Source organism: Phalangium opilio, unplaced genomic scaffold, assembly GCF_054372755.1.
Source record: "Phalangium opilio isolate 3A_F unplaced genomic scaffold, DU_Popi_V2 ptg000019l_1, whole genome shotgun sequence".
In the NCBI taxonomy this organism is placed as follows: Eukaryota; Metazoa; Arthropoda; class Arachnida; order Opiliones; family Phalangiidae; genus Phalangium; species Phalangium opilio.
Genome location: NW_028324152.1, coordinates 2,131,409 through 2,159,138, shown reverse-complemented (window position 1 = coordinate 2,159,138; position 27,730 = coordinate 2,131,409). Strand labels below are relative to the sequence as shown.

Below are 27,730 nucleotides of genomic sequence, written 5' to 3'. Positions count from 1 at the left end.
ACCCGACGAAGGCTGAATAAAATGCTATGCAAACAGTGTAATATATGTAACGGTTTTACCATGATTTATAAATTAATTAAAATAAAATACTTAGAATTAATTGTTCTTAATCAAACTTCAGAAGTTCAACATTCAATAGTTGCTTGATAATTCAAAAGTGTACCGAACCTTAACTTCGAAGTAGTTTCTGAGTTATTCGATGGAGTGGACCACCAAAAATCCCATGCTTTTTCTATGGGACGCTAAGCCTAAAATCTGTGAATTATTTCTTTAACATTACGGGAGGGTGTGGGTTCTTATCTAGAAGGGCCTACCGGCCCTCTAGAATTGAAAAATTAAAAATAATAGTTGATTTAGATATGCATATAAGCAAACAATAGTGTAAAAGTTCCGATGTGATAATTTAGTTAATTTACTGAAATATTCAGCATTCATATCGCTTCAAAGCAAGGGCTCCGTGGCTTAGTGGTTAATGTGCCTGTCTAGTAAACAGGAGATCATGAGTTCGATTCTCGTCGGAGCCTGGCTGTTATGTTACTTGACCTAGATTTCGTAGCTATTAAATTTTGAAAAATTAAAACAATAGGGTAAAAATTCCGATGAGTTAATTTAGTTAAATTACTGGAATATTCAGCATTCATGTCGCTTCAAAGCAAGAGCTCCGTGGCTTAGTGGTTAAAGCGCCTGTCTAGTTAACAGGAGATCATGAGTTCGATTCTCGTCGGAGCCTCGCTGTGATGTTACTTGAATTAGATTGCGTAGCTATTAAATTTTGAAAAATTAAAACAATAGGGTAAAAATTCCGATGAGTTAATTTAGTTAAATTACTGGAATATTCAGCATTCATGTCGCTTCAAAGCAAGAGCTCCGTGGCTTAGTGGTTAAAGCGCCTGTCTAGTTAACAGGAGATCATGAGTTCGATTCTCGTCGGAGCCTCGCTGTTATGTTACTTGAACTAGATTTCGTAGCTATTAAATTTTGAAAAATTAAAACAATAGGGTAAAAATTCCGATGAGTTAATTTAGTTAAATTACTGGAATATTCAGCATTCATGTCGCTTCAAAGCAAGGGCTCCGTGTTTTAGTGGTTAAAGCACCTGTCTAGTAAACAGGAGATCATGAGTTCTATTCTCGTCGGAGCCTCGCTGTTATGTTACTTGAATTAGATTTCGTAGCTATATAATTTTGAAAAATTAAAATAATAGGGCAAAAGTTCCCATGAGATAATTTAGTTAATTTACTGAAATATTCTGCATTCATATCGCTTCAAAGCAAGGGCTCCGTGGCTTAGTGGTTAAAGCGCCAGTCTTGTAAACAGGAGATCATGTGTTCGATTCTCGTCGGAGCCTTGCTGTTATATTACTTGAACTAGATTTCGAAGCTATTAAATTTTGAAAAATAAAAAATAATAGTTGATTTAGATATGCATATATGCAAACAATAGTGTTGAAGTTCCCATGAGATAATTTAGTTAATTTACTGAAATATGCAGCATTCATATCGCTTCAAAGCAAGGGCTCCGTGGCTTAGTGGTTAAAGCGCCTGTCTAGTAAACAGGAGATCATGAGTTCGATTCTCGTCGGAGCCTTGCTGTTATGTTACTTGACCTAGATTTCTTAGCTATTAAATTTAGAAAAATTAAAACAATAGGGTAAAAATTCCGATGAGTTAATATAGTTAAATTACTGGAATATTCAGCATTCATATCGCTTCAAAGCAAGGGCTCCGTGGCTTAGTGGTTAAAGCGCCTGTCTAGTAAACAGGAGATCATGAGTTCGATTCTCGTCGGAGCCTGGCTGTTATGTTACTTGACCTAGATTTCGTAGCTATTAAATTTTGAAAAATTAAAACAATAGGGTAAAAATTCCGAGGAGTTAATTTAGTTAAATTACTGGAATATTCAGCATTCATGTCGCTTCAAAGCAAGGGCTCCTTGGCTTAGTGGTTAAAGCGCCTGTCTAGTAAACAGGAGATCATGAGTTCGATTCTCGTCGGAGCCTCGCTGTTATGTTACTTGAACTAGATTTCGTAGCTATATAATTTTGAAAAATTAAAATAATAGGGCAAAAGTTCCCAAGAGATAATTTAGTTAATTTACTGAAATATCCTGCATTCATATCGCTTCAAAGCAAGGGCTCCGTGGCTTAGTGGTTAAAGCGCCAGTCTTGTAAACAGGAGATCATGTGTTCGATTCTCATCGGAGCCTTGCTGTTATATTACTTGAACTAGATTTCGAAGCTATTAAATTTTGAAAAATTAAAAATAATAGTTGATTTAGATATGCATATATGCAAACAATAGTGTTAAAGTTCCGATGTGATAATTTAGTTAATTTACTGAAATATTCAGCATTCATATCGCTTCAAAGCAAGGGCTCCGTGGCTTAGTGGTTAAAGCGCCTGTCTAGTAAACAGGAGATCATGAGTTCGATTCTCGTCGGAGCCTTGCTGTTATGTTACTTGACCTAGATTTCGTAGCTATTAAATTTTGAAAAATTAAAACAATAGGGTTAAAATTCCGATGAGTTAATTTAGTTAAATTACTGGAATATTCAGCATTCATGTCGCTTCAAAGCAAGGGCTCCTTAACTTAGTGGTTAAAGCGCCTGTCTAGTAAACAGGAGATCATGAGTTCGATTCTCGTCGGAGCCTCGCTGTTATGTTACTTGAACTAGAGTTCGTAGCTATATAATTTTGAAAAATTAAAATAATAGGGCAAAAGTTCCCAAGAGATAATTTAGTTAATTTACTGAAATATCCTGCATTCATATCGCTTCAAAGCAAGGGCTCCGTGGCTTAGTGGTTAAAGCGCCAGTCTTGTAAACAGGAGATCATGTGTTCAATTCTCATCGGAGCCTTGCTGTTATATTACTTGAACTAGATTTCGAAGCTATTAAATTTTGAAAAATTAAAAATAATAGTTGATTTAGATATGCATATATGCAAACAATAGTGTTAAAGTTCCGATGTGATAATTTAGTTAATTTACTGAAATATTCAGCATTCATATCGCTTCAAAGCAAGGGCTCCGTGGCTTAGTGGTTAAAGCGCCTGTCTAGTAAACAGGAGATCATGAGTTCGATTCTCGTCGGAGCCTCGCTGTTATGTTACTTGAACTAGATTTCGTAGCTATATAATTTTGAAAAATTAAAATAATAGGGCAAAAGTTCCCAAGAGATAATTTAGTTAATTTACTGAAATATCCTGCATTCATATCGCTTCAAAGCAAGGGCTCCGTGGCTTAGTGGTTAAAGCGCCAGTCTTGTAAACAGGAGATCATGTGTTCGATTCTCATCGGAGCCTTGCTGTTATATTACTTGAACTAGATTTCGAAGCTATTAAATTTTGAAAAATTAAAAATAATAGTTGATTTAGATATGCATATATGCAAACAATAGTGTTAAAGTTCCCATGAGATAATTTAGTTAATTTACTGAAATATGCAGCATTCATATCGCTTCAAAGCAAGGGCTCCGTGGCTTAGTGGTTAAAGCGCCTGTCTAGTAAACAGGAGATCATGAGTTCGATTCTCGTCGGAGCCTTGCTGTTATGTTACTTGACCTAGATTTCGTAGCTATTAAATTTTGAAAAATTAAAACAATAGGGTAAAAATTCCGATGAGTTAATATAGTTAAATTACTGGAATATTCAGCATTCATATCGCTTCAAAGCAAGGGCTCCGTGGCTTAGTGGTTAAAGCGCCTGTCTTGTAAACAGGAGATCATGAGTTCGATTCTCGTCGGAGCCTCGCTGTTATATTACTTGAACTAGATTTCGAAGCTATTAAATATTGAAAAATTAAAAATAATAGTTGATTTAGATATGCATATAAGCAAACAATAGTGTAAAAGTTCCGATGTGATAATTTAGTTAATTTACTGAAATATTCAGCATTCATATCGCTTCAAAGCAAGGGCTCCGTGGCTTAGTGGTTAATGCGCCTGTCTAGTAAACAGGAGATCATGAGTTCGATTCTCGTCGGAGCCTGGCTGTTATGTTACTTGACCTAGATTTCGTAGCTATTAAATTTTGAAAAATTAAAACAATAGGGTAAAAATTCCGAGGAGTTAATTTAGTTAAATTACTGGAATATTCAGCATTCATATCGCTTCAAAGCAAGGGCTCCTTGGCTTAGTGGTTAAAGCGCCTGTCTAGTAAACAGGATATCATGAGTTCGATTCTCGTCGGAGCCTCGCTGTTATGTTACTTGAACTAGATTTCGTAGCTATATAATTTTGAAAAATTAAAATAATAGGGCAAAAGTTCCCAAGAGCTAATTTAGTTAATTTACTGAAATATCCTGCATTCATATCGCTTCAAATCAAGGGCTCCGTGGCTTAGTGGTTAAAGTGCCTGTCTAGTAAACAGGAGATCATGAGTTCGATTCTCGTCGGAGCCTGGCTGTTATGTTACTTGACCTAGATTTCGTAGCTATTAAATTTTGAAAAATTAAAACAATAGGGTAAAAATTCCGATGAGTTAATTTAGTTAAATTACTGGAATATTCAGCATTCATGTCGCTTCAAAGCAAGAGCTCCGTGGCTTAGTGGTTAAAGCGCCTGTCTAGTTAACAGGAGATCATGAGTTCGATTCTCGTCGGAGCCTCGCTGTTATGTTACTTGAACTAGATTTCGAAGCTATTAAATTTTGAAAAATAAAAAATAATAGTTGATTTAGATATGCATATATGCAAACAATAGTGTTAAAGTTCCCATGAGATAATTTAGTTAATTTACTGAAATATGCAGCATTCATATCGCTTCAAAGCAAGGGCTCCGTGGCTTAGTGGTTAAAGCGCCTGTCTTGTAAACAGGAGATCATGAGTTCGATTCTCGTCGGAGCCTCGCTGTTATATTACTTGAACTAGATTTCGAAGCTATTAAATATTGAAAAATTAAAAATGATAGTTGATTTAGATATGCATATAAGCAAACAATAGTGTAAAAGTTCCGATGTGATAATTTAGTTAATTTACTGAAATATTCAGCATTCATATCGCTTCAAAGCAAGGGCTCCGTGGCTTAGTGGTTAATGCGCCTGTCTAGTAAACAGGAGATCATGAGTTCGATTCTCGTCGGAGCCTGGCTGTTATGTTACTTGACCTAGATTTCGTAGCTATTAAATTTTGAAAAATTAAAACAATAGGGTAAAAATTCCGAGGAGTTAATTTAGTTAAATTACTGGAATATTCAGCATTCATGTCGCTTCAAAGCAAGGGCTCCTTGGCTTAGTGGTTAAAGCGCCTGTCTAGTAAACAGGAGATCATGAGTTCGATTCTCGTCGGAGCCTCGCTGTTATGTTACTTGAACTAGATTTCGTAGCTATATAATTTTGAAAAATTAAAATAATAGGGCAAAAGTTCCCAAGAGATAATTTAGTTAATTTACTGAAATATCCTGCATTCATATCGCTTCAAAGCAAGGGCTCCGTGGCTTAGTGGTTAAAGTGCCTGTCTAGTAAACAGGAGATCATGAGTTCTGTTCTCGTCGGAGCCTCGCTGTTATGTTACTTGACCTAGATTTCGTAGCTATTAAATTTTGAAAAATTAAAACAATTGGGTAAAAATTCCGATGAGTTAATTTAGTTAAATTACTGGAATATTCAGCATTCATGTCGCTTCAAAGCAAGAGCTCCGTGGCTTAGTGGTTAAAGCGCCGGTATAGTTAACAGGAGATCATGAGTTCGATTCTCGTCGGAGCCTCGCTGTTATGTTACTTGAACTAGATTTCGTAGCTATTAAATTTTGAAAAATTAAAACAATAGGGTAAAAATTCCTATGAGTTAATTTAGTTAAATTACTGGAATATTCAGCATTCATGTCGCTTCAAAGCAAGGGCTCCGTGTTTTAGTGGTTAAAGCGCCTGTCTAGTAAACAGGAGATCATGAGTTCTATTCTCGTCGGAGCCTCGCTGTTATGTTACTTGAATTAGATTTCGTAGCTATATAATTTTGAAAAATTAAAATAATAGGGCAAAAGTTCCCGTGAGATAATTTAGTTAATTTACTGAAATATTCTGCATTCATATCGCTTCAAAGCAAGGGCTCCGTGGCTTAGTGGTTAAAGCGCCAGTCTTGTAAACAGGAGATCATGTGTTCGATTCTCGTCGGAGCCTTGCTGTTATATTACTTGAACTAGATTTCGAAGCTATTAAATTTTGAAAAATAAAAAATAATAGTTGATTTAGATATGCATATATGCAAACAATAGTGTTAAAGTTCCCATGAGATAATTTAGTTAATTTACTGAAATATGCAGCATTCATATCGCTTCAAAGCAAGGGCGCCGTGGCTTAGTGGTTAAAGCGCCTGTCTTGTAAACAGGAGATCATGAGTTCGATTCTCGTCGGAGCCTGGCTGTTATGTTACTTGACCTAGATTTCGTAGCTATTAAATTTTGAAAAATTAAAACAATAGGGTAAAAATTCCGAGTAGTTAATTTAGTTAAATTACTGGAATATTCAGCATTCATGTCGCTTCAAAGCAAGGGCTCCTTGGCTTAGTGGTTAAAGCGCCTGTCTAGTAAACAGGAGATCATGAGTTCGATTCTCGTCGGAGCCTCGCTGTTATGTTACTTTAACTAGATTTCGTAGCTATATAATTTGGAAAAATTAAAATGATAGGGCAAAAGTTCCCAAGAGATAATTTAGTTAATTTACTGAAATATCCTGCATTCATATCGCTTCAAAGCAAGGGCTCCGTGGCTTAGTGGTTAAAGTGCCTGTCTAGTAAACAGGAGATCATGAGTTCGATTCTCGTCGGAGCCTGGCTGTTATGTTACTTGACCTAGATTTCGTAGCTATTAAATTTTGAAAAATTAAAACAATAGGGTAAAAATTCCGATGAGTTAATTTAGTTAAATTACTGGAATATTCAGCATTCATGTCGCTTCAAAGCAAGAGCTCCGTGGCTTAGTGGTTAAAGCGCCTGTCTAGTTAACAGGAGATCATGAGTTCGATTCTCGTCGGAGCCTCGCTGTTATGTTACTTGAACTAGATTTCGTAGCTATTAAATTTTGAAAAATTAAAACAATAGGGTAAAAATTCCGATGAGTTAATTTAGTTAAATTACTGGAATATTCAGCATTCATGTCGCTTCAAAGCAAGGGCTCCGTGTTTTAGTGGTTAAAGCGCCTGTCTAGTAAACAGGAGATCATGAGTTCTATTCTCGTCGGAGCCTCGCTGTTATGTTACTTGAATTAGATTTCCAAGCTATATAATTTTGAAAAATTAAAATAATAGGGCAAAAGTTCCCGTGAGATAATTTAGTTAATTTACTGAAATATTCTGCATTCATATCGCTTCAAAGCAAGGGCTCCGTGGCTTAGTGGTTAAAGCGCTAGTCTTGTAAACAGGAGATCATGTGTTCGATTCTCGTCGGAGCCTTGCTGTTATATTACTTGAACTAGATTTCGAAGCTATTAAATTTTGAAAAATAAAAAATAATAGTTGATTTAGATATGCATATATGCAAACAATAGTGTTAAAGTTCCCATGAGATAATTTAGTTAATTTACTGAAATATGCAGCATTCATATCGCTTCAAAGCAAGGGCTCCGTGGCTTAGTGGTTAAAGCGCCTGTCTTGTAAACAGGAGATCATGAGTTCGATTCTCGTCGGAGCCTGGCTGTTATGTTACTTGACCTAGATTTCGTAGCTATTAAATTTTGAAAAATTAAAACAATAGGGTAAAAATTCCGAGTAGTTAATTTAGTTAAATTACTGGAATATTCAGCATTCATGTCGCTTCAAAGCAAGGGCTCCTTGGCTTAGTGGTTAAAGCGCCTGTCTAGTAAACAGGAGATCATGAGTTCGATTCTCGTCGGAGCCTCGCTGTTATGTTACTTGAACTAGATTTCGTAGCTATATAATTTGGAAAAATTAAAATGATAGGGCAAAAGTTCCCAAGAGATAATTTAGTTAATTTACTGAAATATCCTGCATTCATATCGCTTCAAAGCAAGGGCTCCGTGGCTTAGTGGTTAAAGTGCCTGTCTAGTAAACAGGAGATCATGAGTTCGATTCTCGTCGGAGCCTGGCTGTTATGTTACTTGACCTAGATTTCGTAGCTATTAAATTTTGAAAAATTAAAACAATAGGGTAAAAATTCCGATGAGTTAATTTAGTTAAATTACTGGAATATTCAGCATTCATGTCGCTTCAAAGCAAGAGCTCCGTGGCTTAGTGGTTAAAGCGCCTGTCTAGTTAACAGGAGATCATGAGTTCGATTCTCGTCGGAGCCTCGCTGTTATGTTACTTGAACTAGATTTCGTAGCTATTAAATTTTGAAAAATTAAAACAATAGGGTAAAAATTCCGATGAGTTAATATAGTTAAATTACTGGAATATTCAGCATTCATATCGCTTCAAAGCAAGGGCTCCGTGGCTTAGTGGTTAAAGCGCCTGTCTAGTAAACAGGAGATCATGAGTTCGATTCTCGTCGGAGCCTTGCTGTTATGTTACTTGACCTAGATTTCTTAGCTATTAAATTTAGAAAAATTAAAACAATAGGGTAAAAATTCCGATGAGTTAATATAGTTAAATTACTGGAATATTCAGCATTCATATCGCTTCAAAGCAAGGGCTCCGTGGCTTAGTGGTTAAAGCGCCTGTCTTGTAAACAGGAGATCATGAGTTCGATTCTCGTCGGAGCCTCGCTGTTATATTACTTGAACTAGATTTCGAAGCTATTAAATATTGAAAAATTAAAAATAATAGTTGATTTAGATATGCATATAAGCAAACAATAGTGTAAAAGTTCCGATGTGATAATTTAGTTAATTTACTGAAATATTCAGCATTCATATCGCTTCAAAGCAAGGGCTCCGTGGCTTAGTGGTTAATGCGCCTGTCTAGTAAACAGGAGATCATGAGTTCGATTCTCGTCGGAGCCTGGCTTTTATGTTACTTGACCTAGATTTCGTAGCTATTAAATTTTGAAAAATTAAAACAATAGGGTAAAAATTCCGACGAGTTAATTTAGTTAAATTACTGGAATATTCAGCATTCATGTCGCTTCAAAGCAAGGGCTCCTTGGCTTAGTGGTTAAAGCGCCTGTCTAGTAAACAGGAGATCATGAGTTCGATTCTCGTCGGAGCCTCGCTGTTATGTTACTTGAACTAGATTTCGTAGCTATATAATTTTGAAAAATTAAAATAATAGGGCAAAAGTTCCCAAGAGATAATTTAGTTAATTTACTGAAATATCCTGCATTCATATCGCTTCAAAGCAAGGGCTCCGTGGCTTAGTGGTTAATGTGCCTGTCTAGTAAACAGGAGATCATGAGTTCGATTCTCGTCGGAGCCTGGCTGTTATGTTACTTGACCTAGATTTCGTAGCTATTAAATTTTGAAAAATTAAAACAATAGGGTAAAAATTCCGATGAGTTAATTTAGTTAAATTACTGAAATATTCAGCATTCATGTCGCTTCAAAGCAAGAGCTCCGTGGCTTAGTGGTTAAAGCGCCTGTCTAGTTAACAGGAGATCATGAATTCGATTCTCGTCGGAGCCTCGCTGTTATGTTACTTGAACTAGATTTCGTAGCTATTAAATTTTGAAAAATTAAAACAATAGGGTAAAAATTCCGATGAGTTAATTTAGTTAAATTACTGTAATATTCAGCATTCATGTCGCTTCAAAGCAAGGGCTCCGTGTTTTAGTGGTTAAAGCGCCTGTCTAGTAAACAGGAGATCATGAGTTCTATTCTCGTCGGAGCCTCGCTGTTATGTTACTTGAATTAGATTTCGTAGCTATATAATTTTGAAAAATTAAAATAATAGGGCAAAAGTTCCCATGAGATAATTTAGTTAATTTACTGAAATATTCTGCATTCATATCGCTTCAAAGCAAGGGCTCCGTGGCTTAGTGGTTAAAGTGCCAGTCTTGTAAACAGGAGATCATGTGTTCGATTCTCGTCGGAGCCTTGCTGTTATATTACTTGAACTAGATTTCGAAGCTATTAAATTTTGAAAAATAAAAAATAATAGTTGATTTAGATATGCATATATGCAAACAATAGTGTTAAAGTTCCCATGAGATAATTTAGTTAATTTACTGAAATATGCAGCATTCATATCGCTTCAAAGCAAGGGCTCCGTGGCTTAGTGGTTAAAGCGCGTGTCTAGTAAACAGGAGATCATGAGTTCGATTCTCGTCGGAGCCTTGCTGTTATGTTACTTGACCTAGATTTCTTAGCTATTAGATTTAGAAAAATTAAAACAATAGGGTAAAAATTCCGATGAGTTAATATAGTTAAATTACTGGAATATTCAGCATTCATATCGCTTCAAAGCAAGGGCTCCGTGGCTTAGTGGTTAAAGCGCCTGTCTTGTAAACAGGAGATCATGAGTTCGATTCTCGTCGGAGCCTCGCTGTTATATTACTTGAACTAGATTTCGAAGCTATTAAATATTGAAAAATTAAAAATAATAGTTGATTTAGATATGCATATAAGCAAACAATAGTGTAAAAGTTCCGTTGTGATAATTTAGTTAATTTACTGAAAAATTCAGCATTCATATCGCTTCAAAGCAAGGGCTCCGTGGCTTAGTGGTTAATGCGCCTGTCTAGTAAACAGGAGATCATGAGTTCGATTCTCGTCGGAGCCTGGCTGTTATGTTACTTGACCTAGATTTCGTAGCTATTAAATTTTGAAAAATTAAAACAATAGGGTAAAAATTCCGAGGAGTTAATTTAGTTAAATTACTGGAATATTCAGCATTCATGTCGCTTCAAAGCAAGGGCTCCTTGGCTTAGTGGTTAAAGCGCCTGTCTAGTAAACAGGAGATCATGAGTTCAATTCTCGTCGGAGCCTCGCTGTTATGTTACTTGAACTAGATTTCGTAGCTATATAATTTTGAAAAATTAAAATAATAGGGCAAAAGTTCCCAAGAGATAATTTAGTTAATTTACTGAAATATCCTGCATTCATATCGCTTCAAAGCAAGGGCTCCGTGGCTTAGTGGTTAAAGCGCCAGTCTTGTAAACAGGAGATCATGTGTTCGATTCTCATCGGAGCCTTGCTGTTATATTACTTGAACTAGATTTCGAAGCTATTAAATTTTGAAAAATTAAAAATAATAGTTGTTTTAGATATGCATATATGCAAACAATAGTGTTAAAGTTCCCATGAGATAATTTAGTTAATTTTCTGAAATATGCAGCATTCATATCGCTTCAAAGCAAGTGCTCCGTGGCTTAGTGGTTAAAGCGCCTGTCTAGTAAACAGTAGATCATGAGTTCGATTCTCGTCGGAGCCTTGCTGTTATGTTACTTGACCTAGATTTCGTAGCTATTAAATTTTGAAAAATTAAAACAATAAAGTAAAAATTCCGAGGAGTTAATTAAGTTAAATTACTGGAATATTCAGCATTCATGTCGCTTCAAAGCAAGGGCTCCGTGGCTTAGTGGTTAAAGTGCCTGTCTTGTAAACAGGACATCATGAGTTCGATTCTCGTCGGAGCCTTGCTGTTATATTACTTGAACTAGGTTTCGAAGCTATTAAATTTTGAAAAATTAAAAATAATAGTTGATTTAGATATGCATATATGCAAACAATAGTGTTAAGGTTCCCATGAGATAATTTAGTTAATTTACTGAAATATGCAGCATTCATATCGCTTCAAAGCAAGGGCTCCGTGGCTTAGTGGTTAAAGCGCCTGTCTAGTAAACAGGAGATCATGAGTTCGATTCTCGTCGGAGCCTGGCTGTTATGTTACTTGACCTAGATTTCGTAGCTATTAAATTTTGAAAAATTAAAACAATAGGGTAAAAATTCCGAGGAGTTAATTAAGTTAAATTACTGGAATATTCAGCATTCATGTCGCTTCAAAGCAAGGGCTCCGTGGCTTAGTGGTTAAAGCGCCTGTCTAGTAAACAGGAGATCATGAGTTCGATTCTCGTCGGAGGCTCGCTGTTATGTTACTTGAACTAGATTTCGTAGCTATATAATTTTGAAAAATTAAAATAATAGGGCAAAAGTTCCCAAGAGATAATTTAGTTAATTTACTGAAATATTCTGCATTCATATCGCTTCAAAGCAAGGGCTCCGTGGCTTAGTGGTTAAAGCGCCAGTCTTGTAAACAGGAGATCATGTGTTCGATTCTCGTCGGAGCCTTGCTGTTATATTACTTGAACTAGATTTCGAAGCTATTAAATTTTGAAAAATTAAAAATAATAGTTGATTTAGATATGCATATATGCAAACAATAGTGTAAAAGTTCCGATGTGATAATTTAGTTAAATTACTGGAATATTCAGCATTCATGTCGCTTCAAAGCAAGGGCTCCGTGGCTTAGTGGTTAAAGCGCCTGTCTAGAAAACAGGAGATCATGAGATCGATTCTCGTTGGAGCCTCGCTGTTATGTTACTTGAACTAGATTTCGTAGCTATTAAATTTTGAAAAATTAAAACAATATGGTAAAAATTCCGATGAGTTAATTTAGTTAAATTACTGGAATATTCAGCATTCATGTCGCTTCAAAGCAAGGGCTCCGTGGCTTAGTGGTTAAAGCGCCTGTCTAGTAAACAGGAGATCATGAGTTCTATTCTCGTCGGAGCCTCGCTGTTATGTTACTTGAACTAGATTTCGTAGCTATATAATTTTGAAAAATTAAAATAATAGGGCAAAAGTTCCCATGAGATAATTTAGTTAATTTACTGAAATATTATGCATTCATATCGCTTCAAGGCAAGGGCTCCGTGGGTTAGTGGTTAAAGCGCCAGTCTTGTAAACAGGAGATCATGTGTTCGATTCTCGTCGGAGCCTTGCTGTTATATTACTTGAACTAGATTTCGAAGCTATTAAATTTTGAAAAATTAAAAATAATAGTTGGTTTAGATATGCATATATGCAAACAATAGTGTGAAAGTTCCCATGAGATAATTTAGTTATTTTACTGAAATATTCAGCATTCATATCGCTTCAATGCAAGGGCTCCGTGGCTTAGTGGTTAAAGCGCCTGTCTAGTAAACAGCAGATCATGAGTTCGATTCTCGTCGGAGCCTGGCTGTTATGTTACTTGACCTAGATTTCGTAGCTATTAAATTTTGAAAAATTAAAACAATAGGGTAAAAATTCCGATGAGTTAATTTAGTTAAATTACTGGAATATTCAGCATTCATGTCGCTTCAAAGCAAGGGCTCCGTGTTTTAGTGGTTAAAGCGCCTGTCTAGTAAACAGGAGATCATGAGTTCTATTCTCATCGGAGCCTCGCTGTTATGTTACTTGAATTAGATTTCGTAGCTATATAATTTTGAAAAATTAAAATAATAGGGCAAAAGTTCCCATGAGATAATTTAGTTAATTTACTGAAATATTCTGCATTCATATCGCTTCAAAGCAAGGGCTCCGTGGCTTAGTGGTTAAAGCGCCAGTCTTGTAAACAGGAGATCATGTGTTCGATTCTCGTCGGAGCCTTGCTGTTATATTACTTGAACTAGATTTCGAAGCTATTAAATTTTGAAAAATTAAAAATAATAGTTGATTTAGATATGCATATATGCAAACAATAGTGTAAAAGTTCCCATGAGATAATTTAGTTAATTTACTGAAATATTCAGCATTCATATCGCTTCAAAGCAAGGGCTCCGTGGCTTAGTGGTTAATGCGCCTGTCTAGTAAACAGGAGATCATGAGTTCGATTCTCGTCGGCGCCTCGCTGTTATGTTACTTGAACTAGATTTCGAAGCTATTAAATTTTGAAAAATTAAAAATAATAGTTGATTTAGATATGCATATATGCAAACAATAGTGTAAAATTTCCCATGAGATAATTTAGTTAATTTACTGAAATATTCAGCATTCATATCGCTTCAAAGCAAGGGCTCCGTGGCTTAGTGGTTAAAGCGCCTGTCTAGTAAACAGGAGATCATGAGTTCGATTCTCGTCGGAGCCTCGCTGTTATGTTACTTGATCTAGAATTCGTAGCTTAATAATTTTGAAAAATTAAAATAATAGGGCCAAAGTTCCCATGAGATAATTTAGTTAATTTACTGTAATATTCTGCATTCATATCGCTTCAAACCAAGGGCTCCGTGGCTTAGTGGTTAAAGCGCCTGTCTTGTAAACAGAAGATCATGAGTTCGATTCTCGTCGGAGCCTCGCTGTTATATTACTTGAACTAGATTTCGAAGCTATTAAATTTTGAAAAATTAAAAATAATAGTTGATTTAGATATGCATATAAGCAAACAATAGTGTAAAAGTTCCGATGTGATAATTTTGTTAATTTACTGAAATATTCAGCATTCATATCGCTTCAAAGCAAGGGCTCCGTGGCTTAGTGGTTAAAGCGCCTGTCTAGTAAACAGCAGATCATGAGTTCGATTCTCGTCGGAGCCTGGCTGTTATGTTACTTGACCTAGATTTCGTAGCTTAATAATTTTGAAAAATTAAAATAATAGGGCAAAAGTTCCCAAGAGATAATTTAGTTAATTTACTGAAATATCCTGCATTCATATCGCTTCAAATCAAGGGCTCCGTGGCTTAGTGGTTAAAGCTTCTGTCTTGTAAACAGGAGATCATGTGTTCGATTCTCGTCGGAGCCTTGCTGTTATATTACTTGAACTAGATTTCGAAGCTATTAAATTTTGAAAAATTAAAACAATAGGGTAAAAATTCCGAGGAGTTAATTAAGTTAAATTACTGGAATATTCAGCATTCATGTCGCTTCAAAGCAAGGGCTCCGTGGCTTAGTGGTTAAAGCGCCTGTCTAGTAAACAGGAGATCATGAGTTCGATTCTCGTCGGAGCCTCGCTGTTATGTTACTTGAACTAGATTTCGTAGCTATATAATTTTGAAAAATTAAAAAAATAGGGCAAAGGTTCCCAAGATATAATTTAGTTAATTTACTGAAATATCCTGCATTCATATCGCTACAAAGCAAGGGCTCCGTGGCTTAATGGTTAAAGCGCCAGTCTTGTAAACAGGAGATCATGTGTTCGATTCTCGTCGGAGCCTTGCTGTTATGTTACTTGAACTAGATTTCGAAGCTATTAAATTTTGAAAAATTAAAAATAATAGTTGATTTAGATATGCATATAAGCAAACAATAGTGTAAAAGCTCCGATGTGATAATTTAGTTAATTTACTGAAATATTCAGCATTCATATCGCTTCAAAGCAAGGGCTCCGTGGCTTAGTGGTTAATGCGCCTGTCTAGTAAACAGGAGATCATGAGTTCGATTCTCGTCGGCGCCTCGCTGTTATGTTACTTGAACTAGATTTCGTAGCTATATAATTTTGAAAACTTAAAATAATAGGGCAAAAGTTCCCAAGAGATAATTTAGTTAATTTACTGAAATATTCTGCATTCATATCGCTTCAAACCAAGGGCTCCGTGGCTTAGTGGTTAAAGCGCCTGTCTTGGATCGTTGTTTGCTTTCGCGGAGTGCGGTTGTTTCTTTTCGCTCTCCGTGTTTGTTGCGTTTTACGGTTTCCTTTTTCGGCGGTCCTTTCTCCGCCTTGTTAGTCGGTTTTTTCGGCTTATTTTGTTAACTGTTATTGATTTTACGGACTTCGGCTTTCGCCCGCGAAGCCTCGGTCTCGAGGGTTTCCTTCGGGGAGTCCTCCATCATGGAGGCGCTTCGACGAAGCGTCTTCGTTGTTTGTATGGTGCAAACCACTGCTGTTGTTGTTGCTGCCGTTAAAAAATCATTTGGTCTTGATGCCATTTCGTCTGTGGTTCCTGGTACTGGAGGTTACTTTATTACGTTTTTGTCGGAGGAAGATGCTGAATAGTGTGTCAAAGCTGGGGTTGAAATCATGGATGTCCTGTGTCCTGCTGAATCAGTCGTCTCGAGATCGGTAATTATTAAAATACATGGGTTGCCTGAATTCGTGTCCGATGATGCCGTGGTTGAGAAATTGGTCTCCCTTGGTTGCAAAATCAAGGGGGAGGTCGTTTGGCGTAAATTTGAAGGATTGTATCTTGGTGATTGTTGCGTACGCGTGGTTTTACCCGAGGGGGTTTCATCACTTCCGTACGGCTTGAAAATCGCGGATGTTCTCGGGCGCGAAACATTTTATCGCGTTCGCCATGAGGCGCAAAATCGGGTTTGTAACGGGTGTCTCGCTGAAGGTCACATTTACAAAAGTTGTCCGCGTAATGTTTGTCGTCGGTGTGAGACACAAGTCATCTTGCCCGTGACTGCCCAGAGAAGTTGGGTCAGGTCGCTATCGGTTCTGAACGTGATGTCGTGCCCCAGTCCGAAGTCTCTCCTGTCCGCGATGGGGCAGGCTTGCCCCCTGTTCCCATGTCCGATGGCGTTGCTGAAGCGGAGATTCCTAACGACACCGGTGCCATTTCTGGCCATCATGGCCAGAATCTCAGTTCTAGTGAGGATATGCTCGTCGACGGTGACCCCGATGCGGAAGTTAACCCTTTTGAGTCAGTGGGGGGAGGCAATCGGGGGACTAAACATCCTCTTGGTTCCACCCCTGACTTGTCACAGAAACGTCCCCAGTTCCTAAGGAAACAGAATCCGAATCTGGCCAACGCTCGTGGGTTTACTCCGAATAAACCGCCGGACCCTTCACAGACAAAGTAGGGTGCATGGTTGTCAAAATAGGTACTTTAAATGTTCATGGTTTACGCGACGTTGGTAAGATGGCTTTATTAGTCGAATTCATTAAGGACATGGACATTGTTTTTTTACAAGAAACGCATTGGAATGCGTCGCATGTCGCTGCCTTTAAATTGTTATTTTTTGGTCAATTGTTTTTTTCTCATGATCTAGTGAGTGGCTTTCGGGGGGTCGCTATCTTGTTTCCTAAAAAATTACCTATACGGGTCTTGAATGTTTCTCAAATTATTTCCGGTCGGGCTTTATTAGTCACTACCGAGTTTTTTGATGTAAGAACGTCTTTTTTTAATGTTTACGCCCCCAACGCCGAGGGTGATCGGGTTCAGTTTTTTGGTGATATCAGAAATTCTTTCCCGGACGGTAGAGTCGTGTTTGCGGGGGATCTTAATGATATTTGTAATCGTCACCTGGACCGTTCGCCCTCGGGGGTGGGGTCCTCTGGTTTTCGGCCTACTAACGTTCAAGTTTTTAAGGATAGCCTAAGTTTGATTGACACTTACCGACTAAAACATGCTAATAATTGTGAATTTACGCGCTCGGGTTTTGTCTTTGGTAAATTTATTCGTTCTCGCATTGACTACATTTTTGTTCGCAATTTTGACTCCCATAATGTCCGTCATTCCCTTATCCGACCTTGTCCTCTTTCCGATCATGCCATGGTCATCACTCACATGGATTTCGAGGGCGTCATTCGCGGTCCGGGGACTTGGTCTTTTAATGACTCCTTACTGGACGAAGCCGTTTTCGCGACAGCCGTAAAGCGCGTCATCGCTCGCAGTCGGTCTACGCCGGAATGCCGCGATGACATTTTCCTTTGGTATGAAACTTTGAAGACTCGACTACGTGACTATGCTATTTTTTATGGTAAATCGCGTGCCCGCGATCGGCGGCAGACTCGCGCGACGTTGGCCTCTCGGTTCGCGTCTCTCTCGGACCAGTTAATACAGACTCCCGCGGTTCATCTCGAGAAGGCATTGCTTGACGTTCAGACTGCTATACGGGACTATGACTTACATGAGTTGCAGGGTGCGGTCGTCCGTTCAAATTTGGCGTGGCAGGATTTGGGTGAACAACCTTCCGGGTACTTTCTTAGTTTGGAACGGCACCGCCAATCCAGGCGGAGCCTGAAGCATCTTCAGTTGGAAGACGGTACCACCCTCGACGATAGCCTCCGAGTGCGGGGCGAAGTCTTCCGCTATTTTAGTGATCTCTACCGGCGGGCTCCGACCGATGATTCAGTTACGGATCACTTTACGTCCTTCGTCAAGGACCGGCTGACACCTGCCGACAGGGATCTGTGCGACGGCCCTGTTACGTGGCCCGACCTTACCGCCGCCTTACGCGCGATGGCCGTTGGTCGTAGCCCTGGCACGGATGGGCTCACCGTCCGGTTTTGGCGGTTCGTCTTACCACTGATTAAGGACGAATTCTTGCGCCTTTTGATTGAAATCCATACCACGGGTCGGCTACCCCGGTCCATGATGCAGGGTATGGTGGTTTTATTGCCGAAGGAGGGGGACCCGTCGCTTCTTCGTAATTGGAGGCCGATTACGCTCTTAAATACGGATCGAAAGCTCATTGCAAAGGTGTTTGCCTCTCGACTCTCGTTGATCGCGCCGTCCGTCATTTCCCCTTGTCAAACGGGCGCTATTCGTGGGCGCGACGTGTCCACGACGACTCGGTACGTGAGCGATGTGATGTCTTACTTACATCTGAACAACCAGCCCGGTATACTATTGAAGATGGACCTGACCAAAGCGTTTGATTGTGTGGACTGGACTTTTCTGCTTCGCACACTTGCCTCGTTTGGTTTTGGCCCTGTGTTTCTGAAATGGATGGAGATTTTTCTCACCAGCAGCAGTACCACTATCAAAGTTAATGGCTTTCTCACCGACTTCTTCAGACTGGGTCGATCCGTTCGTCAAGGCTGTCCGCTGAGCCCGTTGCTGTATGCTTTTTCCACGGAACCCCTTTGCTTAGCTCTCGATCAGTGCCCAAGTATTGACCGCATCCGGATTAAAAATACTGCTAGCCCAGTATTGTTTCAACACGTTGACGATAACACTTTGCTATTGGCATCTACGACCGCAATATCGCACGTCGTTCGGCGTTATGAGGAGTATGGCCTGGCTTCCGGTGCCAAAATAAACCTTGAAAAGAGTTCTGGCCAATGGATTGGCTCCTGGGCTACTAACGCGGCGACCAACATTTCCGGGGTGACGGTGTCATCTTATCCCCGTAAGTTTCTAGGGGTTCATTTAACCCACTATGTGACCTTGTCGAATTCCCTGAATTGGGATGATAAACTCCCTGGGTTTATATCGATCCTTCGTGCCTGGAAACGCCGCCAGTTGACCGTTATAGGCAAGATACTTATCCTCAACTGTCTTGTCGCTTCAAAACTTTGGCATTTGGCGAGGGTTCTTCCTTGCCCTGCGTCCTTCCTATCCGAATTGAAGAAACTATTTGTGGAGTTTATTTGGGGCTCAACTTACCACGCTATTGACTACGTTACTCTTACACGTCCCAGGTCCGAGGGGGGCTTTGGCCTGGTGGATGTTGCTCTCAAATGTCAAGCCTTCCGTCTGCATGAGGCATATGGTCTCCTATTGGACGAGTTGCCCCCTTACGATCGGGCCATTCATATCTTACTGCTCAAGGAATATGGAGGTGGGCTTATTCCTTGGTACCACGCCTTTCGCTTACCATTTCGACAAAGGTGCCTCGCTGCCACGCCGCCTCGTTATGGCGAAATATTGCGCAGTTGGTGGTCGTGTTTGCAAAACCGGACCTTGAACGTCGCACCGGTAACCAACACTCTTGAAGAATCCCTCTTCTTTAATTCTCGCATACCGCTGCCTAATACTTTTGGCCTCGAGCGTGTAGTACTGGCTCGCGCTGGGTTCCGCACCCTTCGCGATATCCACTATGGAGTCATACCGGGCTTCTTACCACCTGCTGCTATTTCGGAGCAATGTTATCTGACTGATCCCTACACGGAGGTTCCGCCACCTCGGTTGCACCGCTTATATGACGCGATAAAGACCAGTTTGCATCCCGAGTGGGTACGCCTCTTCCTGCGTCCGGCGCCACCTCTGGACCCGCAATGCGTTAAGGTACGGTTCATCTCGGGTGATGGCACGACGCGTCCGCTCTCGGTTGAATCCGTTGGTTCATTGTACCGCGCACTCCTGCCCCCTACCTTCGAATCTTCTGGCGAGCAAAGGTGGAATCTTTTTTTACACGATCCGCGGCCACGGGTAAAATTCAAGGACCTCACGAACAGCCATCTGGGTCCGGTGCTATCGACTTGTAACTTAAAGATCCTCCACCAAGGCTTACCGGTGAAATCGCGGATTGTTCACGCGGGGCTCGTTCCAGACGCTACGTGCGTCTTTTGCCACGGCGCGGATGAGACTGTTGACCATTTGTTCCTTACCTGTCCAAAGTCCCGATCCCTTTGGGAGTCAATTTTCAATGCATTTTGTGTGTATACTTTTGATCCTGAGTTTAAATTTGATTGTACCAGATATAACTTAGTAATTTTTCATTGTTACGCGTCTTCGAACGATAAACCTCTCTTATTTTGGCAGGCTGCCTTGTTGTTAATTAGTATTGTTAAGTATGTACTATGGAAATATCGTTGTCAATTGGTTGTAAAAGCGGGCCTTGGAATCGTCCTGCCTTTCAGTGTTCCAGTTTTGCTTGCCAGGGTACGTTCCTTTGCCCACAAATATATTGCATTATTATTGCATCGTAACAAGTTTTCTAACTTAGCTACTACCGTAAAAAGGTTGCAGATGTTGTTTTAATATTGTATAGTTAACTCCAGGAATTAATGCTGTAACTTAATCATTTTTTAATTCAATTTAACCGTTATAACCACTTACATATTCCATTGTAATGCTTTCGATGCTTTTAATAAAAAAAAAAAAAAAGCGCCTGTCTTGTAAACAGGAGATCATGAGTTCGATTCTCGTCGGAGCCTCGCTGTTATATTTCTTGAACTAGATTTCGAAGCTATTAAATTTTGAAAAATTAAAAATTTTAGTTGATTTAGATACGCATATATGCAAACAATAGTGTAAAAGTTCCCATGAGATAATTTAGTTAATTTACTGAAATATTCAGCATTCATATCGCTTCAAAGCTAGGGCTCCGTGGCTTAGTGGTTAAAGCGCCTGTCTAGTAAACAGGAGATCATGAGTTCTATTCTCGTCGGAGCCTTGCTGTTATGTTACCTGATCTAGATTTCGTAGCTATAAAATTTTGAAAAATTAAAATAATAGGGCAAAAGTTCCCATGAGATAATTTAGTTAATTTACTGAAATATTCTGCATTCATATCGCTTCAAACCAAGGGCTCCGTGGCTTAGTGGTTAAAGCGCCTGTCTTGTAAACAGGAGATCATGAGTTCGATTCTCGTCGGAGCCTCGCTGTTATATTACTTGAACTAGATTTCGAAGCTATTAAATTTTGAAAAATTAAAAATAATAGTTTATTTAGATATGCATATATGCAAACAATAGTGTAAAAGTTCCCATGAGATAATTTAGTTAATTTACTGAAATATTCTGCATTCATATCGCTTCAAATCAAGGGCTCCGTGGCTTAGTGGTTAAAGTGCCAGTCTTGTAAACAGGAGATCATGTGTTCGATTCTCGTCGGAGCCTTGTTGTTATATTACTTGAACTAGATTTCGAAGCTATGAAATTTTGAAAAATTAAAAATTATAGTTGATTTAGATATGCATATAGGCAAACAATAGTGTAAAAGTTCCCATGAGATAATTTAGTTAATTTACTGAAATATTCAGCATTCATATCGCTTCAAAGCAAGGGCTCCGTGGCTTAGTGGTTAAAGCGCCTGTCTAGTAAACAGGAGATCATGAGTTCGATTCTCGTCGGAGCCTCGCTGTTATGTTACTTGAACTAGATTTCGTAGCTATATAATTTTGAAAACTTAAAATAATAGGGCAAAAGTTCCCAAGAGATAATTTAGTTAATTTACTGAAATATTCTGCATTCATATCGCTTCAAACCAAGGGCTCCGTGGCTTAGTGGTTAAAGCGCCTGTCTTGTAAACAGGAGATCATGAGTTCGATTCTCGTCGGAGCCTCGCTGTTATATTTCTTGAACTAGATTTCGAAGCTATCAAATTTTGAAAAATTAAAAATAATAGTTGATTTAGATATGCATATAAGCAAACAATAGTGTATAAGTTCCGATGTGATAATTTAGTTAATTTACTGAAATATTCAGCATTCATATCGCTTCAAAGCAAGGGCTCCGTGGCTTAAGGGTTAATGCGCCTGTCTAGTAAACAGGAGATCTGAGTTCGATTCTCGTCGGAGCCTGGCTGTTATGTTACTTGACCTAGATTTCGTAGCTATTAAATTTTGAAAAATTAAAACAATAGGGTAAAAATTCCGATGAGTTAATTTAGTTAAATTACTGGAATATTCAGCATTCATGTCGCTTCAAAGCAAGGGTCCATGGCTTAGTGGTTAAAGCTCCTCTCTAGTAAACAGGAGATCATGAGTTCGATTCTCGTCGGAGCCTCGCTGTTATGTTACTTGAACTAGATTTCGTAGCTATATAATTTTGAAAAATTAAAATAATAGGGCAAAAGTTCCCATGAGATAATTTAGTTAATTTACTGAAATATTCAGCATTCATATCGCTTCAAAGAAAGGGCTCCGTGGCTTAGTGGTTAAAGCGCCTGTCTAGTAAACAGGAGATCATGAGTTCGATTCTCGTCGGAGCCTTGCTGTTATGTTACCTGATCTAGATTGCGTAGCTATAAAATTTTGAAAAATTAAAATAATAGGGCAAAAGTTCCCATGAGATAATTTAGTTAATTTACTGAAATATTCTGAATTCATATCGCTTCAAACCAAGGGCTCCGTGGCTTAGTGGTTAAAGCGCCTGTCTTGTAAACAGGAGATCATGAGTTCGATTCTCGTCGGAGCCTCGCTGTTATATTACTTGAACTAGATTTCGAAGCTATTAAATTTTGAAAAATTAAAAATAATAGTTTATTTAGATATGCACATAAGCAAACAATAGTGCAAAAGTTCCCATGAGATAATTTAGTTAATTTACTGAAATATTCTGCATTCATATCGCTTCAAACCAAGGGCTCCGTGGCTTAGTGGTTAATGCGCCTGTCTAGTAAACAGGAGATCATGAGTTCGATTCTCGTCGGAGCCTGGCTGTTATGTTACTTGACCTAGATTTCTTAGCTATTAAATTTTGAAAAATTAAAACAATAGGGTAAAAATTCCGATTAGTTAATTTAGTTAAATTACTGGAATATTCAGCATTCATGTAGCTTCAAAGCAAGGGCTCCGTGGCTTAGTGGTTAAAGCGCCTGTCTAGTAAACAGGAGATCATGTGTTCGATTCTCGTCGGAGCCTCGCTGTTATGTTACTTGAACTAGATTTCGTAGCTATATAATTTTGAAAAATTAAAATAATAGGGCAAAAGTTCCCAAGAGATAATTTAGTTAATTTACTGAAATATCCTGCATTCATTTCGCTTCAAAGCAAGGGCTCCGTGGCTTAGTGGTTAAAGCGCCAGTCTTGTAAACAGGACATCATGTGTTCGATTCTCGTCGGAGCCTTGCTGTTATATTAGTTGAACTAGATTTCGAAGCTATTAAATTTTTAAAAATTAAAAATAATAGTTGATTTAGATATGCATATATGCAAACAATAGTGTAAAAGTTCCCATGAGATAATTTAGTTAATTTACTGAAATATTCTGCATTCATATCGCTTCAAACCAAGGGCTCCGTGGCTTAGTGGTTAAAGCGCCTGTCTTGTAAACAGGAGATCATGAGTTCGATTCTCGTCGGAGCCTCGCTGTTATATTTCTTGAACTAGATTTCGAAGCTATTAAATTTTGAAAAATTAAAAATAATAGTTGATTTAGATATGCATATAAGCAAACAATAGTGTATAAGTTCCGATGTGATAATTTAGTTAATTTACTGAAATATTCAGCATTCATATCGCTTCAAAGCAAGGGCTCCGTGGCTTAAGGGTTAATGCGCCTGTCTAGTAAACAGGAGATCATGAGTTCGATTCTCGTCGGAGCCTGGCTGTTATGTTACTTGACATAGATTTCGTAGCTATTAAATTTTGAAAAATTAAAACAATAGGGTAAAAATTCCGATGAGTTAATTTAGTTAAATTACTGGAATATTCAGCATTCATGTCGCTTCAAAGCAAGGGTCCATGGCTTAGTGGTTAAAGCTCCTGTTTAGTAAACAGGAGATCATGAGTTCGATTCTCGTCGGAGCCTCGCTGTTATGTTACTTGAACTAGATTTCGTAGCTATATAATTTTGAAAAATTAAAATAATAGGGCAAAAGTTCCCAAGAGATAATTTAGTTAATTTACTGAAATATCCTGCATTCATATCGCTTCAAAGCAAGGGTTCCGTGGCTTAGTGATTAAAGCGCCAGTCTTGTAAACAGGAGATCATGTGTTCGATTGTCGTCGGAGCCTTGCTCTTATATTAGTTGAACTAGATTTCGAAGCTATTAAATTTTGAAAAAATAAAAATAATTGTTGATTTAGATATGCATATATGCAAACAATAGTGTAAAAGTTCCAAGAGATAATTTAGTTAATTTACTGAAATATTCTGCATTCATATCGCTTCAAAGCAAGGGCTCCGTGGCTTAGTGGTTAAAACGCCAGTCTTGTAAACAGGCGATCATGTGTTCGATTCTCGTCGGAGCCTTGCTGTTATATTACTTGAACTAGATTTCAAAGCTATTAAATTTTGAAAAATTAAAATAATAGGGCAAAAGGTCCCATGAGATAATTTAGTTAATTTACTGAAATATTCTGCATTCATATCGCTTCAAACCAAGGGCTCCGTGGCTTAGTGGTTAAAGCGCCTGTCTTGTAAACAGGAGATCATGAGTTCGATTCTCGTCGGAGCCTCGCTGTTATATTACTTGAACTAGATTTCGAAGCTATTAAATTTTGAAAAATTAAAAATAATAGTTGATTTAGATATGCATATAAGCAAACAATAGTGTAAAAGTTCCGATGTGATAATTTAGTTAATTTACTGAAATATTCAGCATTCATATCGCTTCAAAGCAAGGGCTCCGTGGCTTAGTGGTTAATGCGCCTGTCTAGTAAACAGGAGATCATGAGTTCGATTCTCGTCGGAGCCTGGCTGTTATGTTACTTGACCTAGATTTCTTAGCTATTAAATTTTGAAAAATTAAAACAATAGGGTAAAAATTCCGATTAGTTAATTTAGTTAAATTACTGGAATATTCAGCATTCATGTAGCTTCAAAGCAAGGGCTCCGTGGCTTAGTGGTTAAAGCGCCTGTCTAGTAAACAGGAGATCATGTGTTCGATTCTCGTCGGAGCCTCGCTGTTATGTTACTTGAACTAGATTTCGTAGCTATATAATTTTGAAAAATTAAAATAATAGGGCAAAAGTTCCCAAGAGATAATTTAGTTAATTTACTGAAATATCCTGCATTCATTTCGCTTCAAAGCAAGGGCTCCGTGGCTTAGTGGTTAAAGCGCCAGTCTTGTAAACAGGAGATCATGTGTTCGATTCTCGTCGGAGCCTTGCTGTTATATTAGTTGAACTAGATTTCGAAGCTATTAAATTTTTAAAAATTAAAAATAATAGTTGATTTAGATATGCATATATGCAAACAATAGTGTAAAAGTTCCCATGAGATAATTTAGTTAATTTACTGAAATATTCTGCATTCATATCGCTTCAAAGCAAGGGCTCCGTGGTTTAGTGGTTAAAGCGCCAGTCTTGTAAACAGGAGATCATGTGTTCGATTCTCTACGGGGCCTTGCTGTTATATTACTTGATCTAGATTTCGAAGCTATTAAATTTTGAAAAATTAAAAATAATAGTTGATTTAGATATGCATATAAGCAAACAATAGTGTATAAGTTCCGATGTGATAATTTAGTTAATTTACTGAAATATTCAGCATTCATATCGCTTCAAAGCAAGGGCTCCGTGGCTTAAGGGTTAATGCGCCTGTCTAGTAAACAGGAGATCATGAGTTCGATTCTCGTCGGAGCCTGCCAGTTATGTTACTTGACCTAGATTTCGTAGCTGTTAAATTTTGAAAAATTGAAACAATAGGGTAAAAATTCCGATGAGTTAATTTAGTTAAATTACTGGAATATTCAGCATTCATATCGCTTCAAAGCAAGGGCTCCGTGGCTTAGTGGTTAAAGCGCCTGTCTAGTAAAAGAGAGATCATGAGTTCGATACTCGTCGGAGCCTTGCTGTTATGTTACTTAACCAAGATTTCGTAGCTATTAAATTTTGAAAAATTAAAACAATAGGGTAAAAATTCCGATGAGTTAATTTAATTAAATTACTGGAATATTCAGCATTCATGTCGCTTCAAAGCAAGGGCTCCGTGGCTTAGTGGTTAAAGCGCCTGTCTAGTAAAAAGGAGATCATGAGTTCGATTCTCGTCGGAAAATTGCTGTTATGTTACTTGAACTAGATTTCGTAGCTATTAAATTTTGAAAAATTAAAACAATAGGGTAAAAATTCCGATGAGTTAATTTAGTTAAATTACTGGAATATTCAGCATTCATGTCGCTTCAAATCAAGGGCTCCGTGGCTTAGTGGTTAAAGCGCCTGTCTAGTAAACAGGAGATCATGAGTTCGATTCTCGTCGGAGCCTCGCTGTTATGTTACTTGAACTAGATTTCGTAGCTATATAGTTTTGAAAAATTAAAATAATAGGGCAAAAGTTCCCATGAGATAATTTAGTTAATTTACTGAAATATTCTGCATTCATATCGCTTCAAAGCAAGGGCTCCGTGGCTTAGTGGTTAAAGCGCCAGTCGTGTAAACAGGAGATCATGTGTTCGATTCTCGTCGGAGCCATGCTGTTATATTACTTGAACTAGATTTCGAAGCTATTAAATTTTGAAAAATTAAAAATAATAGTTGATTTAGATATGCATATATGCAAACAATAGTGAAAAAGTTCCCATGAGATAATTTAGTTAATTTACTGAAATATTCAGCATTCATATCGCTTCAAAGCAAGGGCTCCGTGGCTTAGTGGTTAAAGCGCCTGTCTAGTAAACAGGAGATCATGAGTTTGATTCTCGTCGGAGCCTTGCTGTTATGTTACTTGACCTAGATTTCGTAGCTATTAAATTTTGAAAAATTAAAACAATAAGGTAAAAATTCCGAGGAGTTAATTTAGTTAATTTACTGAAATATTCTGCATTCATATCGCTTCAAAGCAAGGGCTCCGTGGCTTAGTGGTTAAAGCGCCAGTCTTGTAAACAGGAGATCATGTGTTCGATTCTCATCGGAGCCTTGCTGTTATATTACTTGAACTAGATTTCGAAGCTATTAAACTTTGAAAATTTAAAAATAATAGTTGATTTAGATATGCATATATGCAAACAATAGTGTAAAAGTTCCCATGAGATAATTTAGTTAATTTACTGAAATATTCTGCATTCATATCGCTTCAAACCAAGGGCTCCGTGGCTTAGTGGTTAAAGCGCCTGTCTTGTAAACAGGAGATCATGAGTTCGATTCTCGTCGGAGCCTCGCTGTTATATTTCTTGAACTAGATTTCGAAGCTATTAAATTTTGAAAAATTAAAAATAATAGTTGATTTAGATATGCATATAAGCAAACAATAGTGTATAAGTTCCAATGTGATAATTTAGTTAATTTACTGAAATATTCAGCATTCATATCGCTTCAAAGCAAGGGCTCCGTGGCTTAAGGGTTAATGCGCCTGTCTAGTAAACAGGAGATCATGAGTTCGATTCTCGTCGGAGCCTGGCTGTTATGTTACTTGACCTAGATTTCGTAGCTATTAAATTTTGAAAAATTAAAACAATAGGGTAAAAATTCCGATGAGTTAATTTAGTTAAATTACTGGAATATTCAGCATTCATGTCGCTTCAAAGCAAGGGTTCCGTGGCTTAGTGGTTAAAGCGCCAGTCTTGTAAACAGGTGATCATGTGTTCGATTGTCGTCGGAGCCTTGCTGTTATATTAGTTGAACTAGATTTCGAAGCTATTAAATTTTGAAAAAATAAAAATAATTGTTGATTTAGATATGCATATATGCAAACAATAGTGTAAAAGTTCCAAGAGATA

At 38.1% G+C, this 27,730-nt stretch overlaps 45 non-coding genes across 45 annotated transcripts; all 45 read left to right on the top strand.

Annotated features, from left to right (window-relative positions):
• The first annotated feature begins 1,275 nt into the window (after positions 1 to 1,275).
• TRNAT-UGU (transfer RNA threonine (anticodon UGU)) lies at positions 1,276 to 1,348 on the top strand. Its single transcript has one exon. It is a non-coding gene; the product is annotated as a tRNA-Thr (tRNA).
• A 166-nt stretch (positions 1,349 to 1,514) lies between these two features.
• On the top strand, positions 1,515 to 1,587 carry TRNAT-AGU (transfer RNA threonine (anticodon AGU)). Its single transcript has one exon. It is a non-coding gene; the product is annotated as a tRNA-Thr (tRNA).
• Positions 1,588 to 1,720: 133 nt separating this feature from the next.
• Positions 1,721 to 1,793, top strand: TRNAT-AGU (transfer RNA threonine (anticodon AGU)). Its single transcript has one exon. It is a non-coding gene; the product is annotated as a tRNA-Thr (tRNA).
• Positions 1,794 to 2,132: 339 nt separating this feature from the next.
• On the top strand, positions 2,133 to 2,205 carry TRNAT-UGU (transfer RNA threonine (anticodon UGU)). The gene has a single exon. It is a non-coding gene; the product is annotated as a tRNA-Thr (tRNA).
• Positions 2,206 to 2,371: 166 nt separating this feature from the next.
• On the top strand, positions 2,372 to 2,444 carry TRNAT-AGU (transfer RNA threonine (anticodon AGU)). The gene has a single exon. It is a non-coding gene; the product is annotated as a tRNA-Thr (tRNA).
• A 339-nt stretch (positions 2,445 to 2,783) lies between these two features.
• TRNAT-UGU (transfer RNA threonine (anticodon UGU)) lies at positions 2,784 to 2,856 on the top strand. Its single transcript has one exon. It is a non-coding gene; the product is annotated as a tRNA-Thr (tRNA).
• Positions 2,857 to 3,022: 166 nt separating this feature from the next.
• TRNAT-AGU (transfer RNA threonine (anticodon AGU)) lies at positions 3,023 to 3,095 on the top strand. The gene has a single exon. It is a non-coding gene; the product is annotated as a tRNA-Thr (tRNA).
• A 133-nt stretch (positions 3,096 to 3,228) lies between these two features.
• TRNAT-UGU (transfer RNA threonine (anticodon UGU)) lies at positions 3,229 to 3,301 on the top strand. The gene has a single exon. It is a non-coding gene; the product is annotated as a tRNA-Thr (tRNA).
• A 166-nt stretch (positions 3,302 to 3,467) lies between these two features.
• On the top strand, positions 3,468 to 3,540 carry TRNAT-AGU (transfer RNA threonine (anticodon AGU)). The gene has a single exon. It is a non-coding gene; the product is annotated as a tRNA-Thr (tRNA).
• Positions 3,541 to 3,673: 133 nt separating this feature from the next.
• Positions 3,674 to 3,746, top strand: TRNAT-UGU (transfer RNA threonine (anticodon UGU)). Its single transcript has one exon. It is a non-coding gene; the product is annotated as a tRNA-Thr (tRNA).
• Positions 3,747 to 4,324: 578 nt separating this feature from the next.
• Positions 4,325 to 4,397, top strand: TRNAT-AGU (transfer RNA threonine (anticodon AGU)). Its single transcript has one exon. It is a non-coding gene; the product is annotated as a tRNA-Thr (tRNA).
• Positions 4,398 to 4,769: 372 nt separating this feature from the next.
• TRNAT-UGU (transfer RNA threonine (anticodon UGU)) lies at positions 4,770 to 4,842 on the top strand. Its single transcript has one exon. It is a non-coding gene; the product is annotated as a tRNA-Thr (tRNA).
• Positions 4,843 to 6,038: 1,196 nt separating this feature from the next.
• Positions 6,039 to 6,111, top strand: TRNAT-UGU (transfer RNA threonine (anticodon UGU)). Its single transcript has one exon. It is a non-coding gene; the product is annotated as a tRNA-Thr (tRNA).
• A 166-nt stretch (positions 6,112 to 6,277) lies between these two features.
• Positions 6,278 to 6,350, top strand: TRNAT-UGU (transfer RNA threonine (anticodon UGU)). Its single transcript has one exon. It is a non-coding gene; the product is annotated as a tRNA-Thr (tRNA).
• A 339-nt stretch (positions 6,351 to 6,689) lies between these two features.
• On the top strand, positions 6,690 to 6,762 carry TRNAT-AGU (transfer RNA threonine (anticodon AGU)). The gene has a single exon. It is a non-coding gene; the product is annotated as a tRNA-Thr (tRNA).
• Positions 6,763 to 7,546: 784 nt separating this feature from the next.
• Positions 7,547 to 7,619, top strand: TRNAT-UGU (transfer RNA threonine (anticodon UGU)). Its single transcript has one exon. It is a non-coding gene; the product is annotated as a tRNA-Thr (tRNA).
• Positions 7,620 to 7,958: 339 nt separating this feature from the next.
• TRNAT-AGU (transfer RNA threonine (anticodon AGU)) lies at positions 7,959 to 8,031 on the top strand. The gene has a single exon. It is a non-coding gene; the product is annotated as a tRNA-Thr (tRNA).
• A 339-nt stretch (positions 8,032 to 8,370) lies between these two features.
• Positions 8,371 to 8,443, top strand: TRNAT-AGU (transfer RNA threonine (anticodon AGU)). Its single transcript has one exon. It is a non-coding gene; the product is annotated as a tRNA-Thr (tRNA).
• Positions 8,444 to 8,576: 133 nt separating this feature from the next.
• On the top strand, positions 8,577 to 8,649 carry TRNAT-UGU (transfer RNA threonine (anticodon UGU)). The gene has a single exon. It is a non-coding gene; the product is annotated as a tRNA-Thr (tRNA).
• A 1,641-nt stretch (positions 8,650 to 10,290) lies between these two features.
• Positions 10,291 to 10,363, top strand: TRNAT-UGU (transfer RNA threonine (anticodon UGU)). Its single transcript has one exon. It is a non-coding gene; the product is annotated as a tRNA-Thr (tRNA).
• A 578-nt stretch (positions 10,364 to 10,941) lies between these two features.
• Positions 10,942 to 11,014, top strand: TRNAT-UGU (transfer RNA threonine (anticodon UGU)). The gene has a single exon. It is a non-coding gene; the product is annotated as a tRNA-Thr (tRNA).
• A 372-nt stretch (positions 11,015 to 11,386) lies between these two features.
• TRNAT-UGU (transfer RNA threonine (anticodon UGU)) lies at positions 11,387 to 11,459 on the top strand. The gene has a single exon. It is a non-coding gene; the product is annotated as a tRNA-Thr (tRNA).
• A 166-nt stretch (positions 11,460 to 11,625) lies between these two features.
• TRNAT-AGU (transfer RNA threonine (anticodon AGU)) lies at positions 11,626 to 11,698 on the top strand. Its single transcript has one exon. It is a non-coding gene; the product is annotated as a tRNA-Thr (tRNA).
• A 133-nt stretch (positions 11,699 to 11,831) lies between these two features.
• TRNAT-AGU (transfer RNA threonine (anticodon AGU)) lies at positions 11,832 to 11,904 on the top strand. Its single transcript has one exon. It is a non-coding gene; the product is annotated as a tRNA-Thr (tRNA).
• A 133-nt stretch (positions 11,905 to 12,037) lies between these two features.
• On the top strand, positions 12,038 to 12,110 carry TRNAT-UGU (transfer RNA threonine (anticodon UGU)). Its single transcript has one exon. It is a non-coding gene; the product is annotated as a tRNA-Thr (tRNA).
• Positions 12,111 to 12,276: 166 nt separating this feature from the next.
• Positions 12,277 to 12,349, top strand: TRNAS-AGA (transfer RNA serine (anticodon AGA)). Its single transcript has one exon. It is a non-coding gene; the product is annotated as a tRNA-Ser (tRNA).
• A 133-nt stretch (positions 12,350 to 12,482) lies between these two features.
• On the top strand, positions 12,483 to 12,555 carry TRNAT-AGU (transfer RNA threonine (anticodon AGU)). The gene has a single exon. It is a non-coding gene; the product is annotated as a tRNA-Thr (tRNA).
• Positions 12,556 to 13,339: 784 nt separating this feature from the next.
• Positions 13,340 to 13,412, top strand: TRNAT-UGU (transfer RNA threonine (anticodon UGU)). Its single transcript has one exon. It is a non-coding gene; the product is annotated as a tRNA-Thr (tRNA).
• A 405-nt stretch (positions 13,413 to 13,817) lies between these two features.
• TRNAT-AGU (transfer RNA threonine (anticodon AGU)) lies at positions 13,818 to 13,890 on the top strand. Its single transcript has one exon. It is a non-coding gene; the product is annotated as a tRNA-Thr (tRNA).
• A 133-nt stretch (positions 13,891 to 14,023) lies between these two features.
• Positions 14,024 to 14,096, top strand: TRNAT-UGU (transfer RNA threonine (anticodon UGU)). Its single transcript has one exon. It is a non-coding gene; the product is annotated as a tRNA-Thr (tRNA).
• Positions 14,097 to 14,468: 372 nt separating this feature from the next.
• On the top strand, positions 14,469 to 14,541 carry TRNAT-UGU (transfer RNA threonine (anticodon UGU)). Its single transcript has one exon. It is a non-coding gene; the product is annotated as a tRNA-Thr (tRNA).
• Positions 14,542 to 14,674: 133 nt separating this feature from the next.
• On the top strand, positions 14,675 to 14,747 carry TRNAT-AGU (transfer RNA threonine (anticodon AGU)). The gene has a single exon. It is a non-coding gene; the product is annotated as a tRNA-Thr (tRNA).
• A 5,984-nt stretch (positions 14,748 to 20,731) lies between these two features.
• TRNAT-AGU (transfer RNA threonine (anticodon AGU)) lies at positions 20,732 to 20,804 on the top strand. Its single transcript has one exon. It is a non-coding gene; the product is annotated as a tRNA-Thr (tRNA).
• A 133-nt stretch (positions 20,805 to 20,937) lies between these two features.
• TRNAT-UGU (transfer RNA threonine (anticodon UGU)) lies at positions 20,938 to 21,010 on the top strand. The gene has a single exon. It is a non-coding gene; the product is annotated as a tRNA-Thr (tRNA).
• A 405-nt stretch (positions 21,011 to 21,415) lies between these two features.
• Positions 21,416 to 21,488, top strand: TRNAT-AGU (transfer RNA threonine (anticodon AGU)). Its single transcript has one exon. It is a non-coding gene; the product is annotated as a tRNA-Thr (tRNA).
• Positions 21,489 to 21,621: 133 nt separating this feature from the next.
• On the top strand, positions 21,622 to 21,694 carry TRNAT-UGU (transfer RNA threonine (anticodon UGU)). Its single transcript has one exon. It is a non-coding gene; the product is annotated as a tRNA-Thr (tRNA).
• A 576-nt stretch (positions 21,695 to 22,270) lies between these two features.
• On the top strand, positions 22,271 to 22,343 carry TRNAT-AGU (transfer RNA threonine (anticodon AGU)). The gene has a single exon. It is a non-coding gene; the product is annotated as a tRNA-Thr (tRNA).
• A 133-nt stretch (positions 22,344 to 22,476) lies between these two features.
• On the top strand, positions 22,477 to 22,549 carry TRNAT-UGU (transfer RNA threonine (anticodon UGU)). Its single transcript has one exon. It is a non-coding gene; the product is annotated as a tRNA-Thr (tRNA).
• An 817-nt stretch (positions 22,550 to 23,366) lies between these two features.
• Positions 23,367 to 23,439, top strand: TRNAT-UGU (transfer RNA threonine (anticodon UGU)). The gene has a single exon. It is a non-coding gene; the product is annotated as a tRNA-Thr (tRNA).
• A 1,021-nt stretch (positions 23,440 to 24,460) lies between these two features.
• On the top strand, positions 24,461 to 24,533 carry TRNAT-UGU (transfer RNA threonine (anticodon UGU)). The gene has a single exon. It is a non-coding gene; the product is annotated as a tRNA-Thr (tRNA).
• A 578-nt stretch (positions 24,534 to 25,111) lies between these two features.
• TRNAT-UGU (transfer RNA threonine (anticodon UGU)) lies at positions 25,112 to 25,184 on the top strand. Its single transcript has one exon. It is a non-coding gene; the product is annotated as a tRNA-Thr (tRNA).
• A 1,023-nt stretch (positions 25,185 to 26,207) lies between these two features.
• On the top strand, positions 26,208 to 26,280 carry TRNAT-AGU (transfer RNA threonine (anticodon AGU)). Its single transcript has one exon. It is a non-coding gene; the product is annotated as a tRNA-Thr (tRNA).
• A 372-nt stretch (positions 26,281 to 26,652) lies between these two features.
• TRNAT-AGU (transfer RNA threonine (anticodon AGU)) lies at positions 26,653 to 26,725 on the top strand. Its single transcript has one exon. It is a non-coding gene; the product is annotated as a tRNA-Thr (tRNA).
• A 133-nt stretch (positions 26,726 to 26,858) lies between these two features.
• Positions 26,859 to 26,931, top strand: TRNAT-UGU (transfer RNA threonine (anticodon UGU)). The gene has a single exon. It is a non-coding gene; the product is annotated as a tRNA-Thr (tRNA).
• Positions 26,932 to 27,097: 166 nt separating this feature from the next.
• On the top strand, positions 27,098 to 27,170 carry TRNAT-UGU (transfer RNA threonine (anticodon UGU)). The gene has a single exon. It is a non-coding gene; the product is annotated as a tRNA-Thr (tRNA).
• Positions 27,171 to 27,730: the final 560 nt, after the last annotated feature.